The sequence below is a fragment of the Anabrus simplex genome, chromosome X (genome assembly GCF_040414725.1).
Source record: "Anabrus simplex isolate iqAnaSimp1 chromosome X, ASM4041472v1, whole genome shotgun sequence".
In the NCBI taxonomy this organism is placed as follows: domain Eukaryota; kingdom Metazoa; phylum Arthropoda; class Insecta; order Orthoptera; family Tettigoniidae; genus Anabrus; species Anabrus simplex.
The window spans coordinates 11,735,587-11,751,177 of NC_090279.1; positions in this window are offsets into that span (position 1 = coordinate 11,735,587).

Sequence of the window (15,591 nt, forward strand, 5' to 3'; positions counted from 1 at the left end):
AAAAGCCTGTGTACCGTACCTCAGTATAGTTTGTGAAAAACAAGTGGCAAGTATGTGACTCTGCAAATAATGGCACCATGGTCTCAATCAACCAAAACATACACGAGTCAGCTTGCGGAGATAAATACTGAGATAGGAAAATGGTGGCCATTACTTTAGCTGATGGTCTGCCTGTTGATCTCTTAGCACACATACTCAATACCATGACGATCTCTAAGACAATTTAAACTGAGAAAGCGTCATTTTTATGCCTGAGAGGAAGGGCTAAGACCGTACACTGCCCCTCACCCCTCATTGTTATTGGACAGTCGAAAAGTTACAAGAAACCTATGATTGGCAGAAAAATTCATATACAAAATTTTTGATTGGCCGGACTCCAAACCTGGCGGGATGAGTAAGGTATGTTGAAAACCTAGAAGCATCAAAAACAAAGAAAGACCGTCCAGTTCAGAAAACCTATAAACGCAAAATTTCTTTAAATATCTAGTTCTACTTTACACCAGAATGCATGACTTCAGTTTTTTAATTGAGACAACTATGGAGAGAAGCCTGAACTTCTTGAAGGAGCTGTTGCCAACTGTGATACACCAGAAAACAAAAGAAATCCGATCACTTTAGGACACCCAAATATAATGCATTACTCTATGACTTTAGTAGTGACATCTGTTAACCAACGTCACAACTTCTTGCACTAGTGGTTCCAATTTTTATGTGATAGATAGCATTCTTCAAGGCACTTCATTTAAATACACAGGGTTGAGGTGTACCTCCCGGTACAGACCTCCCCCCAAAAATTTCTTCTCTGGGGTGACACTAGAAATTTGCCACAAAAAAAAAGTTGCAATTTCACAGATGGAAAATTTCTTGCTGAAATTTCAATTTAGTAATTAAAAAGAAACAGTCTTGAAGTCTTCCGGATGTTGTCAAAATTCCGTGATGCCTAGTTTAAGTTTGACGACAGTGGCGGCCGCCGCCGATGCCCAGATGGGGTCCCCCGGAACCCTAATACCCTCAGATATGCCTCTCCCACTACATTGAGATGGGTAGACATGGTGATGGTCGCCACCGACCAGATCTAGTAACGCTGCTCCAAGATGGGTAGGCGGTTGAGTTACCGCACCTCAGTCCTTGCCGGAAAGGATGGAGCTCCGGCGCGCCATTCAGAAGGAGACTGGACCAGAGTGGAGTGGTTCCTCACCTTACGCCGGCATCGCTCGCTAAATGTTGCAACGCGGCTGCCGATAGCTGAAAGAACACTGAAACAGTAATTTGTTCGGCGACAGAGATTGTTTGCTGGAGTTTGAGGGTCTTTATTTTATTTAGGTTGTGATGAGCGGGCAGCGTAGGTGATGAATGTGTGTGTCTGTTGGTCGGGATTTGGAGACGGGGGCTAGGTAATGGCCACCAGGCCATGAACAAACGGAAAACCTTATTGGAGGGGAAGGTTGTACTGGTCTAATTACAATACATGATATGAATTTCTTATGATCGGGACAGAATGCCTCCATATTTCAAAACAAGTTACCTAATTAATTTTATGATTTAAGTTCATTACTGTGTGAGGAATTTAACCTTTGCATAATGCCAAAATTTATAGGCCTATGTACTCAAACAAGGAATTTATACTGGTTTCACCTGAGAAATGCGAACCCTAAATATCCTCTCGGTGGCTGGGTTGCTGACCAATAAGGTGACAGGGGTTAAGAAATCCAAAATAATACATGGCACATGAAATCTGGGGGTAAACTTGCCCGCAGGTATGAAATTTTTAACCATAACCTGATATCGAACTTTTAAATTCATAGCTCAGCCAGAGATAGTTGAGGGTAATAAGCAGAAGTTGTTACATGTGAGGTCAAAAAAGGATTTTTGAATAAGTTATATGTGTTATAAAAAACAATATATTGACAGGGACCAAAAGAAGCAAAGATAATATTAAGAAAAGAAGTAGTTGACTGAGCGGTTGCCAGCTTATTCGGAAACAACCATGAAAATCTGGTGAAGCCATCTACGCACACCAGAATGAATTTATTACCGTTCCCCTATGATTGGGGAAAGGTCCGGCGTAGTCTGGATATAGACGCTCCATAGGGTGAGATGCTTGATGCGACGACAATAGCCCTAGCTTAGTGGTTAAGGTGGGTATGATAAGCAAGCACGATTTATGAGCCTTAACCATTTCCCTAATATCACCATCCATACTCTTCCAAATTAATATTTCTCTGATCTTTTCCTGAGTTTTGAAGATGCCTAAATGCCTCATGATAGTATCTGAAGATCAAGGGTACAAGCACAGCTGGAACCACTACTTTCATCTCCTGATCGTGCCTCGAAGGGCAGCACAAAACCCCGTTCCTCGATACATAAGGGACAACCTGTTCCCCAGAAGAAAGGGTTTCCCTACTGGGAGCCAGCACTGGATCTTCACGTTGATATTTCTCAATATCCCGAAATAACATAGGGGCAACTGTCAGAATAGCAGTAATACATGAAGGTATGGGCGTGAGAAGAAGAGAACTATCTTCCTGTTGGCCGGTTTCAAACTCATTGGAAAACATGCGGCGTAGTCCATCAGCAACTATATTCATTGAACTTCTAACGTGTCTTACATCAAATTCGAATGCAGGAATCCTGATAGGCCAACATGCAATACGTCCAGTACGATGAGGCCTAGCTAATACCGAACATAGGGCTTGCTTCAAATCTGACATGTTCCAGATAAGATGGAACTTCTCCAGGGTAAACAATACTGCCAAACCCTCAAGTTGAAGTTCCTGACGCATTGGCGATGGGCCGCCTTTCGTGTTCCGTTTCCTGAAGAAGGACAGCGGCAACAGCTGATGAAGAGGCATCTCTTTGGACTATGAATTTCGTAGAGAGATACAGGAGCGTTACACAGAGCCAATATCAGGTCTTCAAAAGCGGCTTGCTGCTACGGTCCCCTTTCATATTTGACGCCTTTCCACCGTAGTAAGTTCAGGGGCGCCGCCCTATTAGGGAAGATAGAAATAAACTTTCTGAAGAAATTCACCCTGGCAATGCCTTTGATGTCCTTAGGAGGCTTGAAATCACAGATAGCCTGTGTTCCGGAATGATCAATAGTAACACCATCGGACGACACAATATGCCCTAAGAATGTCATAGAAGGCTTAACAAAAGCTACATTGGATAGTTTAACAGTCAACTCAGCCTCTTGAAAGCGATTGAGGACTTCCTTCAGATGATCTAAGTGTTCTTCGAAGGTCTCTTAAAACACGACATTATCGAGGTATTGATACAGTTATTCAAATTTGATAACGGAGACGACCGTATCTAGCAGTGTAGTGAGAACAGCTGCACCCGTGGGGAGTCCGAAGGGCACACGTTTATATTCATACAAGTTCCAATCCGTAGCAAAAGTCGTTAGATGTTTCGATTCTGCTGCTGGAGGTATCTCGTTAAATGCCTGATTAAGAGCAAGGATGGTAAAGAACTAGGCCTTTCGAAACCAGGAAAAACAAGAGTAAAGATCAGGGAGGGGCACAGATTATTACACCACCTTATGGTGCAAAGCCTTGTAATCAATAACAGGCCTGAAGCCACCTTGGGTTTTCGGCACAAGAAGAATGGGCGATGAATGCGCTGACTTTGAAGGTCTAATAATACCATCCCTTAACACCTGATGGATGATTTCCTTAAGACGTTCATTTTAGGTGGGGACAGCGTATAAGACGGAAACCTAACTAGGATAGAATCTGTTAGGTCAATCTTATATTCAATAAGGTCAGTAACGCCAAGTGTATAAGAAAATACACCAGGAAAGGACTGACACAGCCTTGTAATACTTTCAGCCTGCTCCTCGCGTAGATGCCTAATATCTAACGACATCTGACTCAGTGTATGCGAAATAGTTGAGCATGATACAGAATTATATTTCAAAAGGGGAATAACAGAGTTACTAGCAAATTTGAAGGTGCACACTTTGCTCTGAATGTCGAGCACAAGACGAGTATTAGACATAAAGTCGGCTCATAATATTACAGGCAGGACAATTGTTTAGCTATAAAGAACATAACTTTGCAGATAAACTATGAAATACGAACTTTAGCAAAAATGAAATCTAAAATTTCTAATAGAGAGGAGTTAGCTGAAACACATTTAACCGAAGAGGAACAATAGTCAGGAAATTTACAACAGGTTTTTAATTTAGAACACCACTCTTTAGAAATAATGGATCTCACTCTTCCTGAGGCTAATAGTGCCGTGACTGGTTCGTTATTTACTTCAATACTCAGAAATGGCACGAAACATGGGGTCTCTGGCGCAATTCTGGGGCATTCTCTAGGGCATTGGCATGGCGAGTTGGCTATGCGATTAGGAGCGCCCAGCTGTGTGCTCGCATCCGGGAGATAGTGGGTTCGGACCCCAATGTCGGCAGCACTGAAGATGTTTCTCCGTGGTTTCCCGTTTTCACACCAGGCAAATGCTGGGACTGTACCTTAATTATGGCCAAGGCCGATTCCTTCCCATTCCTAGGCCTTTTCTGTCCCTTGGTCGCCATACAACCTATCTTTGTCGGTGCGAAGTAAAACAAAGAGCCAAAAAATGATACATTAGGTGAAATTTCGCCCTTGAGTAAATTGTTACTTGATTTAGCGGGGGCTGAGCCTCAAAAAGGTGAACATTGTGACTAGCCAACGACGCTATCCACTTCGTATCACTTGGATTTTTGGAAGCAGCACCAGAAGTCGAACAAGATGGTGTGCTGTTAAGATTAGTGCAATTCTTGGCAAGATGGCCAAATTAGCCGCATTTAAAGCAACCATGAGAAGAACCTGCTCCATTCCTCGTCCCACTAGATTTTATCAAGGGGCATATGTTTCGAAGATGTTTAGTTGATCCACATGCATAACACTTGCGATTGGGAAAAGTTTGGCGAGGTGGTGGCCGAGAACTGTTAGAAGACTGAGGGGCCCCTTGGTGACTCGTAATGTTTTGGCGTACCTTACTCCTTCGGCTGACACAGCCATTGCCTCTAATGGAGAGAAGATTTGATGTTGAGGTGCAAATCATAGGTACGATCTATAGGGTGGAGATATACCTTCAACGATCGTCTGAACAATTATGTCTTCAGGGAAGTGAAAAGCGAATACCCTGGTTTAAAACTTAATATCCTGAATAAAGTCTGCCAGTTTCTCATCCAACCTCTGCACTCCAATGTAGTATTTTTGGGTTAACGAAGACATGGCTCTAGCCGGAATGAAGTTAGCCAGTAGGTGGGCGTGGAATTATTCTATAGATGATCGATCAGCTATTTCTTTATTTATTTTGTCCGAGAGGACGTCTACAGAATAAGGGTAAATAATTTGAAGTATTTGGGAGTGAGAGGGAGCAGACACTAAAGCATGGTCTTGAAATAAATTGGAAATTGAATTTAGTTAATTAATTTACAAAATTAATTGAAATTAAAAATCGTAACCTTCCAAATTAGGAGCCTATAGGTTAATTTCTCCTTGCGCAAGTACCCGGGAGCGAGGACTTCACGAGGACCCGACAGGTTGACGGAAAAATTAAACAATTCAGAAAGTTTCCAGCATCCGAGAAAATTCTTATAGTTCGAAGCGAATTCTACGTTTAGCCGTCAAAAGGGGCTTTATCTAGACCCATTAGAACACGCTCTGCTACCAGTTGTTACTGAGTTTTCGTGGGTCACAGAGAGGTGAAAGAAGGTGCTGGTTTGAATGCTTCATTAAAATAAAGGTTATATTTTTTCGGATATTAAATTTCAACAAACAACAAGATTTCGGGTACAGAGGTAGATTGCACAAAATAGAAAAGCAGACAACCTAGAAAAGGTTAATTACAAAATTCGAGCTTCGAGTTCCATATTTACAAGGTCCTTACATCACTACTGTTGCGTTTAGTTGGATAGGCAACGAGATGAATCTCCCAATTTGTTTTACATGAAATTTTTAATCACTATTTTCAAGAACACTTTGCTCCAAAAGCACCATCCAATATCACACAAATATATTTTACATTTGAAGAAATGAGCCTCAATGCTCTATAATTCTACCAAGGGGACTACCCTTACAGCCTTTAGAGCGTCTGGCCTCCTTAGGCACAACCTACATTTAACAAGACCATATCAATTGATTTTTATGTTTACACAGGGGTATCGTATACCCATCCTCCCGGGCCTTTGCGAAAAATGACAGGTTCAATTACTGGGCCAAAAATCTAAAAGTATGGAGGCAGGAACCTACTTTGGCTAGTGGCCCGACGATGCACAGGCTAATCCCACACTACTGCGGTGACTAGATGGAGGAAATATGTTAGAAGGCTACAGATAGAAAGCGGTTACAGAAACATCGTCCTCAAAAACACTCTCTATTCCCGAATTCTAGTTAAGTACACTTCATTTACTCGAACTTTTACACGAGAAGGGAGAGAAGTATACATAACTACTGAAATGAAAAATGGTGGCCTTTACCTTAGCTGATATTCTGCATGCCGATGGATGAGGCCCTCGCCTCTTGTTTTAGCACACACACTCAATAGCACGACGATCAGTAAGACAAGTTAACTCGAAAAAGTGTCACCGTTTATACCCGAGATGGAGGGCTAAGATTAGACACACACCCTCATTTTTATTGGACAGTCGAAAAGTTACAAGAAGCCTATGATTGGCAGAAAAATCAATATACAAAATTTTTGATTGGCCAGAATCCAAAGATGGCGGGATGAGTAAGAAGTGTTGAAAACCTAGAATATCAAAAACAAGGAAAGTCCATCACTTCAGAAAACCTATAAACACAAAATTTCTTTAAATTTTTAGTTCCACTTTTCAACACAGTGTATGACATCATTCTTTTAATAGAGACATCTGTGGAAAAAAGTCCGAACTTCTTGAAATAGCTGTTGCCAACGGTGGTGCACCAAAGAACAAAAGAAATCCAGTCAGTTCAGGACACCAAAATATGTCACATTACTCGGTCACTTAAGTAGTGACATCTGTTCACCAACATCCCAACTGCTTGCACTAGTTGTTTCAAATTTTATGTGTAGATAGCGTTCTTCAAGGCGCCTCTTTTAAATGTACGGGGTTGAGGTACACGTCAGCTCAGGTGGTTAAACTGCTGGCCTTATCTTTCTTATTGTGCACGAATGTTGAGTATTCAGTATGAAAGCAGGTTGGATCTGCAAAATTATTATTTCGAACGTTCGAGTTAGTTAGTAAGACGTAAAGCGAATATTATTATTGTCGACCCCCCCCCCCAAGTGAAAGGAAGTCGAACGTTATGTGTTTCAATTAAATACACAAGTTTTGAATGTACAGTCATTTAGTTAGCATGCTTGTTTTTGCACATGTAAAGAAGCCACTGGTTTCATTCCTAGTCTGGTGTGTGATTTTTAATTTCTTTTAGCTCAAAGGTTATGCGTTTTGAATCCTTTAGCTATTATGATAACAGTCCAAGGGAAAGTGTGCCGAGTTTAATTCCCAGGTGGCCTGGGAATTTTTTAATCGCTCGCTGCTCTAATGTTAGGTACCAAGTGATGTAAATATTACAGCAGGTAATTACAAGTCTCCAGGGTTCAAATCTGCAGCCCAGATCTAAGTACGCGAACAGTAAACTTTGAATCGAAAATTCTAAATTCCCACAGAAGAAATTACATATTTTTCACCAATAGAGCATGGCAAAAACATATCAGATGCAAGGATCTTCAGGTGTTTGCTCTATTAACCAGCGTTTCGTCTTAGGTCTGACACTAGACTCATCAGAGTGGGATGTGTCAGACCCTACCCACTGACGCTGGGGTGTATGCAGGTGAAATCAGAAGCCCTTACAAAAGGCACAGTCTGATAACTGCATATGGGAGATTAATGTCCACATAGGAATCATTGCCCACCTAGCAATTCCAAATGGAAAATTCTAAATTCCCATTGAGGGAATCAGATATTCTTCACCTACAGAGCTTGTCAAAAATATATCAGATGTAAGGCTTTTCAGGCGTTTGCTCTATTAACCAGCGTTTCGTCTTAGGTCTGACACTAGACTCATCAGAATGGAATGTGTCAGACCCTACCCACTGACGATGGAGCATATGCAGGTGAACTTATTAGTAGCCCTTATAAGAGGCACAGTCTGATAACTGCATACCTGAGATTAATCTCCACAACGTAATTATTGCCCGCCTAGCAATTCCGAATGGAAAATTCTAAATTCCCACAGAGGGAATTAGATATTTTTCACTTATAGAGCATGTCAGGAATGTCAAAAACATATCAGATGTAAGGCTTTTCAGGCTTTTGCTCTATTAACCAGCGTTTAATCTTAGGTCTGACACTAGACTCACCAGAGTGGGATGTGTCAGACCCTACCCACTGACGCTGGAGTGCATGCAGCTGAACTTCTCAGAAGCCCTTATAAAAGGCACAGTCTGATAACTGCATACGGGAGATTAATCTCCACAATAGAATTATTGCCTGCCTAGCAATTCCGAATGGAAAATTCTAAATTCCCATGGAGGGAATTAGATATTTGTCACCAATAGAGCATGTAAAAAATGTAAAAAACATATCAGATGTAAGGCTTTTCAGGCGTTTGCTCTATTAACCAGCGTTTCGTCTTAGGTCTGACACTAGACTCATCAGAGTGGGATGTGTCAGACCCTACCCACTGACGCTGAGTGTATGCAGGTGAACTTATCAGAAGCCTTTATAAGAGGCACAGACTGATTACTGCATACGGGAGATTAATCTCCCTCCATGGGAATTTAGAATTTTGCATTCGGAATTGCTAGGCGGGTGATAAATCCATTGTGGAGATTAATCTCCCGTATGCAGTTATCAGACTGTGCCTGTTATAAGGGCTTCTGATAAGTTCAGCTGCATACACTCCAGCGTCAGTGGGTAGGGTCGGACTCATCCCACTCTGATGAGTCTAGTGTCAGACCTAAGGTGAAAAGCTGGTTAATAGAGCAAATGCATGAAAAGCCTTACATCTGATATGTTTTTGACATTTTGACATGGTCTGTTGGTGAAAAATATCTAATTCCCTCTATGGGAATTTAGAATTTACCATGCGGAATTGCTAGGTGGGCAATAATTCCAGTTACCGTATCTACTCCAGCTTCCCTTACTACTCCTTGTATCGTAACTGTCACCACCACTACTATGACTACTACCACCATCACCACCACTGTTGCTCATACCTCTGCTTCTCTTACTACTCTATGTCTCATCCTTTTCTCATCTCGCAAGCTTCTCACCCCCTCCCTCCCATTGCTGCTCAAACATCTCACCCTCCTTCTACGCAGCCATCTGTCGAGGGACATACCGTCGCTTCTCCGGAGAATGTGGTACAACTACCTCAGAACTCACCACCATCTGTCTACAGCTGCGTCATCCGAGGGATCGATCCCAGCATAGCGCCCGCCGTTCTTGCCCACGACCTCCGCGAGGCAGACATCTCTGTACAGCGCACCTTCCGCATCTACAACTCAGACGGACCTACTTTCCTGGTACGGATTCAACTACCCACTCCAGACACCGTCCAGCGCCTCTTCGCTTCCGGAATTAACATCTATGGTCACCATCATCGTGTGGAACCTTCGCATTCTCCCCCACAACCCCTGCACCGTCCGAACACACCTCGCAGTCGTCCCCGGCCTGACCCTCCTCCTATCTCACCTCGTCCACATATTCGATCACCTACTGTGCCACCCTATTCCTCCCTTACTCCACCAACCCCTGATCTACTCTGCCTTCCTCTTACTTCCCTCACCAACTTCTCCTCATTCTACAATACCATCTCCTTACACCTTTTCCCTAGCCCACTCTCGTAAATCATTAAGCTATATCTATGCTCTGTATCATTCATATTGCATCTCTGTATTGTAATTCACTGGAAACAATAGAAAACTCATCATAATACTAAAGCCCCCTTAGCCACGAGGTCTATCCATTTCCATCCAGCATTCTTCACATCGCCTTTTCCCACCTCCCACTTTCCCCAAATCTCCCCAATCCCGCCCAAGTTCCCGACCAGAGGGAGGGCGTAACCCTTCAGGTGGCCCGCCCCACCCTTTCAGGGTGGGGAATGAAAACGTTCTTGAATGAACGTTCACCTGCATATACTCCAGCGTCAGTGGGTAGGGTCTGACACATCCAACACTGATGAGTCTAGTGTCAGACCTAAGACGAGATGCTGGTTAATTGAGCAAATGTCTGAAAAGCCTTACATGTGATATGTTTTTGACATTTTTGACATGCTCTATAGGTGAAAAACATCTAATTCCCTCCATAGGAATTTAGAATTTTCCATTTGGAATTGCAAGGCGGGCAATAATTCCTATGTGGAGATTAATCTCCCGTATGCAGTTATCAGACTGTGCCTTTTATAAGGGCTTCTGATAAGTTCACCTGCATACACTCCAGTGTCAGCGGGTAGGGTCTGACACATCCCACTGATGACTCTAGTGTCAGACCTAAGACGAAACGCTAGTTAATAGAGCAAACACCTGAAAAGCCTTACATCTGATATGATTTTGACAATAAACTTTGTATTCTCTCTCTTAGCAAATAAGTTATTTCGATGTCTAGTAAACTGGCTCGTACCGCCAATGGTCTTTTGCTGAGATGTGCATACTAAGCTAATTGCAAAAACAATGAACTTTGTATTTCTTGTCACAGCAAATATTTCCAAGTCTAATCAGAATGTTCCTGGATTAAATCTTTTCTTTGCTGAGATGCACATAATTATGTCATGACCTCACTTAATATGAAATTTGTCGCATTCTCTTTCCACATTCACTTAACATAGTTTCCAGGTCGGGTTGAGGACTTTTATCATTTTTTCTTGTTATGAACTTAAAACCTTCAGTTCTGAGTCGAAGTTAGCTTCAGGTTTGAGAACCCAAATCAGCGATTGTTTTCTTTGCTCAGAATTAGAAGTTTGAATTTTTGGAGATAGATATTTGAATAGCACTTCAGCTTTGGGTCCAACTGAGCTCCATGTTCAAATCCTAGTTCTGTTGGTGAATCTTGTAATGCAAAAGCTAGGTGTTGTTGTGAAACACATACGCTGTTATTGTAGAGTCATTTACTTAGCATGCTTGTTTGCTTCCCAAGTAAATTAGTCCCGGGTTCGAATCCTAGTCGGGTCAGCGAATTTTTCATTTCTTGTAGCTCAAACGTTCGTTATTTTTTAAAATTTAACACACAAACATTTAGTTACTATGGTAGTCGGCAGTCCAAGGGGAAGATTGCCGAGTTAGGTTCCCAGTCGGTGTGGGGATTTTCTAATTTCTCCCAGCTTAAACGTTAGGTGTTTTGAACTAAATAGAAAGTTTCAGCGTGCAGTCATTTACTTATCATGATACTCAGCAGTCCAAAGGGATGAGCTTGTGTTCCATTCCCAGTCACATATAATGCGAAAATATTTTTGTTCTGAACACTTATGTTTTAATCTCTTAAGTGATATCAGTAGTATTAGAATTCTAGAATAAGTCTAGAATTCAAATTTCTGAGCTCGAATTGTTACAATTAAAATGTAGGGTTCCTAACCCTAAAAACCAACAGGACATTACACATCAGCTCACATGCTAGCATCTTAGACTCTGCAGCCGCTCAGCATAAGGACCTTGAAGTAGGTTTATAAAGGTATGTCCCTATGAATAATGCACATGTGTTAAGCTTAACTCCATCTACCTAGTCCTATTAAAATAATGGGTATGTGCCCTCCTTCAAACTCACTCATTTGACAGTACTTTTCATGCATAGGTCTGCGAGCCATCCTGCACGTCTGCTCAAGTCACACATATTCATTACCTTCTGTTTAAAGCGACAACATGAGCCGCAGGCACAATTTACCAGTCGTTGATGGTGCGCAGATATATCGATGTAGACCTTGAACATGAGGGTCGACATGGTTCAAATGCTAATCATTTCTTCAGAACATACTGGAACACATGTCCTGTGAATATAAACTTCCTATCTCTAGTCTTTCAAGGTGTTTTAGATTTTAGGGACATTAATGTACTTCAATCATTCACAGAATTTACCAACACCAATAAGTAGATCAGAAGCGATAAGAATCTGTAACAACACAAGTAATAGAAAATACTATTTCAAGAATGAAGTCCTTCTGAAAAGAATATTATTTAAAAAGGGTACTTAAACTTTTATGTTGGAAGTTGATTCAGCCCTAGCTGGCAACGTCTCACGATTGGTCCCTTTAGCACTCTTTAGCTTGTGGTGGGGTCTCCCTTTTAGTAGCACATTCCGGAAGGAATATCCCTTGCAAGGTGCACCATGATGAAAGTAGATATTCCTCTTGCAAGCAGCATGATGATTCTCCGTATTCCTTGTCTTGCAGGCTTCTTGTAACATTAGGCTTCTTCACACACACGCGCGCACACACACACACACACACACGCGCACACACACACACACACACACACACACACACACACACACACACACACACACACACACACACACACACACACACACACACACACACCTCTCACACACACTGAAACTAAAACGGCACATTGATATGTGCTCCAACCATGGCTATTTGAATGTCAGTCGACACTTAACTTGCAAGTTCAGATGATTTATGCATACCACACGTGTTCTAGAATTAATATTGTAGTTGTTATGTCTTGCAGAAAATAAACTAGAGTGTTCCCTTTGTAAGATAAGATAAACATCGCCTGGCATAGGATATCTTGTAGAATTGTAACAGGAACAGAATTGAATGTAAATAAGATATATAATGGTTCAACCTTTTCAATAAAAGTAGAATTAGAAATATAATGTTACATTGCTAGTTGATTACAAGCGATACCGGTTTCAACCACTGTTCCGGGTCATCATCAGCCGATCCCTTAAAATATAAAAAAACAATGCACAGGAAAACAATAGTAGGTGTATAAATATTTCACCAGTTGCAGTTCATGATGCACTATAACACTTTAGGGGTTAGCACTGCGTGTTGAAAGTTCCCAAAATCCTGCGGAATTCGAGGGTCATTCACACAAATGAAACCAGACGCAAGTTCTTGGAGAGCCGCAAAACATATGTGCTAACCGGCACTGTGAAACTCTACTGCATGAATTATTTTTCGTTTCCGTTTGGTGAAGAAAAGCTTTAATATTCAACATACGCTCAGTGTTATAGATATACCAGCAATTCTTAACTGGGCCTAATAGCTTAACACTGGTATGTGATGTGGATTGCCAAATTGGAATATATATTGATGGTTATGAATTTCATGTTTTTGGTCCGTATTGAACTGAGAATAATATATAAGTAATAATAATAACAACGTAAACGTTTCCACCTTTTCAATACTAAAATATATTCACAAAATTATAAATTACACGGTACTAGTTTCAACCCATCTAGGGGTCATCATCAGCCGTATTGGAGCAATATATATACGATTTTTCATGATTTTACGCTAAGCTTTTAACATTCAAAGACCGAATATTACTGCCTACTGGCCATGGGTATGTATTGCAAGGTGCAAGTATACTTGCATGACCGTAGGTCGGTAATGTCTTTGAGGTTGAGCCAGAGGTACTCCTGAAGCCTGTGGTAATATGATGGGGAGGGCCCACATAAAATAAACGGTGGTTGGTTCGCGTGGATGTTGACGGGGTGGAAGGAGTATCTTTGGCTGTAGTTCCAGAAGCAAGCCTGCAGACGCTGCTAGGCGTGGAATCGTACAATACTGTTTAATATACATGATGATAGAAATATATATTTATGTTCAGAGAATCTCGTATGTCAGATTCTTGAAGTTTGGAGATGCAAAACAGTTGACATAAAAAAATTGTGAAAGGAAAGAAGTTAAAAAGCGCTATATTAGAACAGTGGGAAAAGGCATTTACACAGAGTGTGATTTATTTGTAGATAAGAGCTCAGTGTTATAGATATACCAGCAATTCTTAACTGGGCCTAATAGCTTAACACTCGTATGTGACGTGGATTGCCATATTGGAATATATATACGATTTTTCACGATTTTACGCTAAGCTTTTAACATTCAAAGACCGAGCATTACTGCCTACTGGCCATGGGTACGTATTGCAAGGCGCAAGTATACTTGCACGACCGTAGGTTGGTAATGTCTTTGAGGTTGAGCCAGAGGTACTCCTGAAGCCTGTGGTAATATGATGGGGAGGGCCCACGTAAAACAAACGGTGGTTGGTTCGCGTGGATATTGACGGGGTGGAAGGAGTATCTTTGGCTGTAGGGCTGTTTTGTCTTATGTTATGTGGAAAAAAGAACAAGGCATCACTGGGATATGTGTTTAGTTGACTGTACAGTTGAAGGTGTGCCGTAAAACTACCTCTGTCTATAATATTTATCCATTTACACAGGTGAAAAGTTATTTCTTGCCTAATGGCAACAGTATGCAGTAGAGGGTTAAATGCAGTAGTTCCAGGAGCAAGCCTGCAGACGCTGCTAGGCATGGAATCGTACAATACTGTTTAATATACATGATGATAGAAATATATATTTATTTTTAGAGAATCTCGTATGTCAGATTCTAGAAGTTTGGAGATGCAAAACAGTTGACATAAAAAAATTGTGAAAGGAAAGAAGTTAAAAAGCGCTATATTAGAACAGTGGGGAAACGCATTTACACAGCGTGTGATTTGTTTGTAGATAAGAGCTCAGGTAGTTCTTGAGGTGATGTAAGGTTTAAATTTAAATGTTGCAATAATTTGAACCGTATCTGAAACTATAATACGCCGATCAATGCGGAAAAGAAAAGGAGAGATAAATAAAGATGTTAATGGAAGATAAATATGTGTGGCTCAGAATATAAATAATCACTAAAACAGGTAAAAGCATTATATAGAGAGAGGGATTGAATTAGATAAGGTAGGGGTGTATTCTGTCCCGAAGGCAGGTCCGAATCTCCGCAGAGGTGTTCCTGAGCCAGAGTTTACGAACGGTAGAGTGGCCAGTTCCTTTCCGCTCCTCCATTCCATTACCCCCACCAACAGTGCGTGGCAACCCATCCAAATCTTGACCACGCCCAATGTTGCTTAACTTCGGAGATCTCACAGGATCCGGTGTTTCAACACGACTACGGCCATTGGCGTTGAATTAGATAGAAGATGATTAATAGAGAATAGGAAAATAAAGGAGAAATAGTAGTTTAAGGTGGGGCAGGTGGATAGGTTATTTGAGGTAAAAACGTGGGTAGGAATTGTGTAAGGCAAGGAAAATCGTATTCGAGTTTGGAAATTTAGCATTTTTGAAAATGAGAATGCGGGAGTCGAATAGATTACTGGGTGTTTCAGAAATGTAGTTTAAATTGAAATCAGGTTTGAAGTATTGGTCAAGGTGAATGAAGGAATTTTCAGTTGTGTTTAGAATGTGGCCTTTGTTAATAATTTTAAGTATTACCACGTCCTGTTCAATTTTGGTGAAATTATGTTTAGAGTCTTGTATGTGTTGTCCTATTGCAGAGAATCTTTTATATTTCATGGCGTTGATATTTTCAGAGTATCTGATAATAAAATTACGTCCAGTATGACCATTGTGCGAAGAGCTACAGTTGTTACATTTGAATCTGTATACTC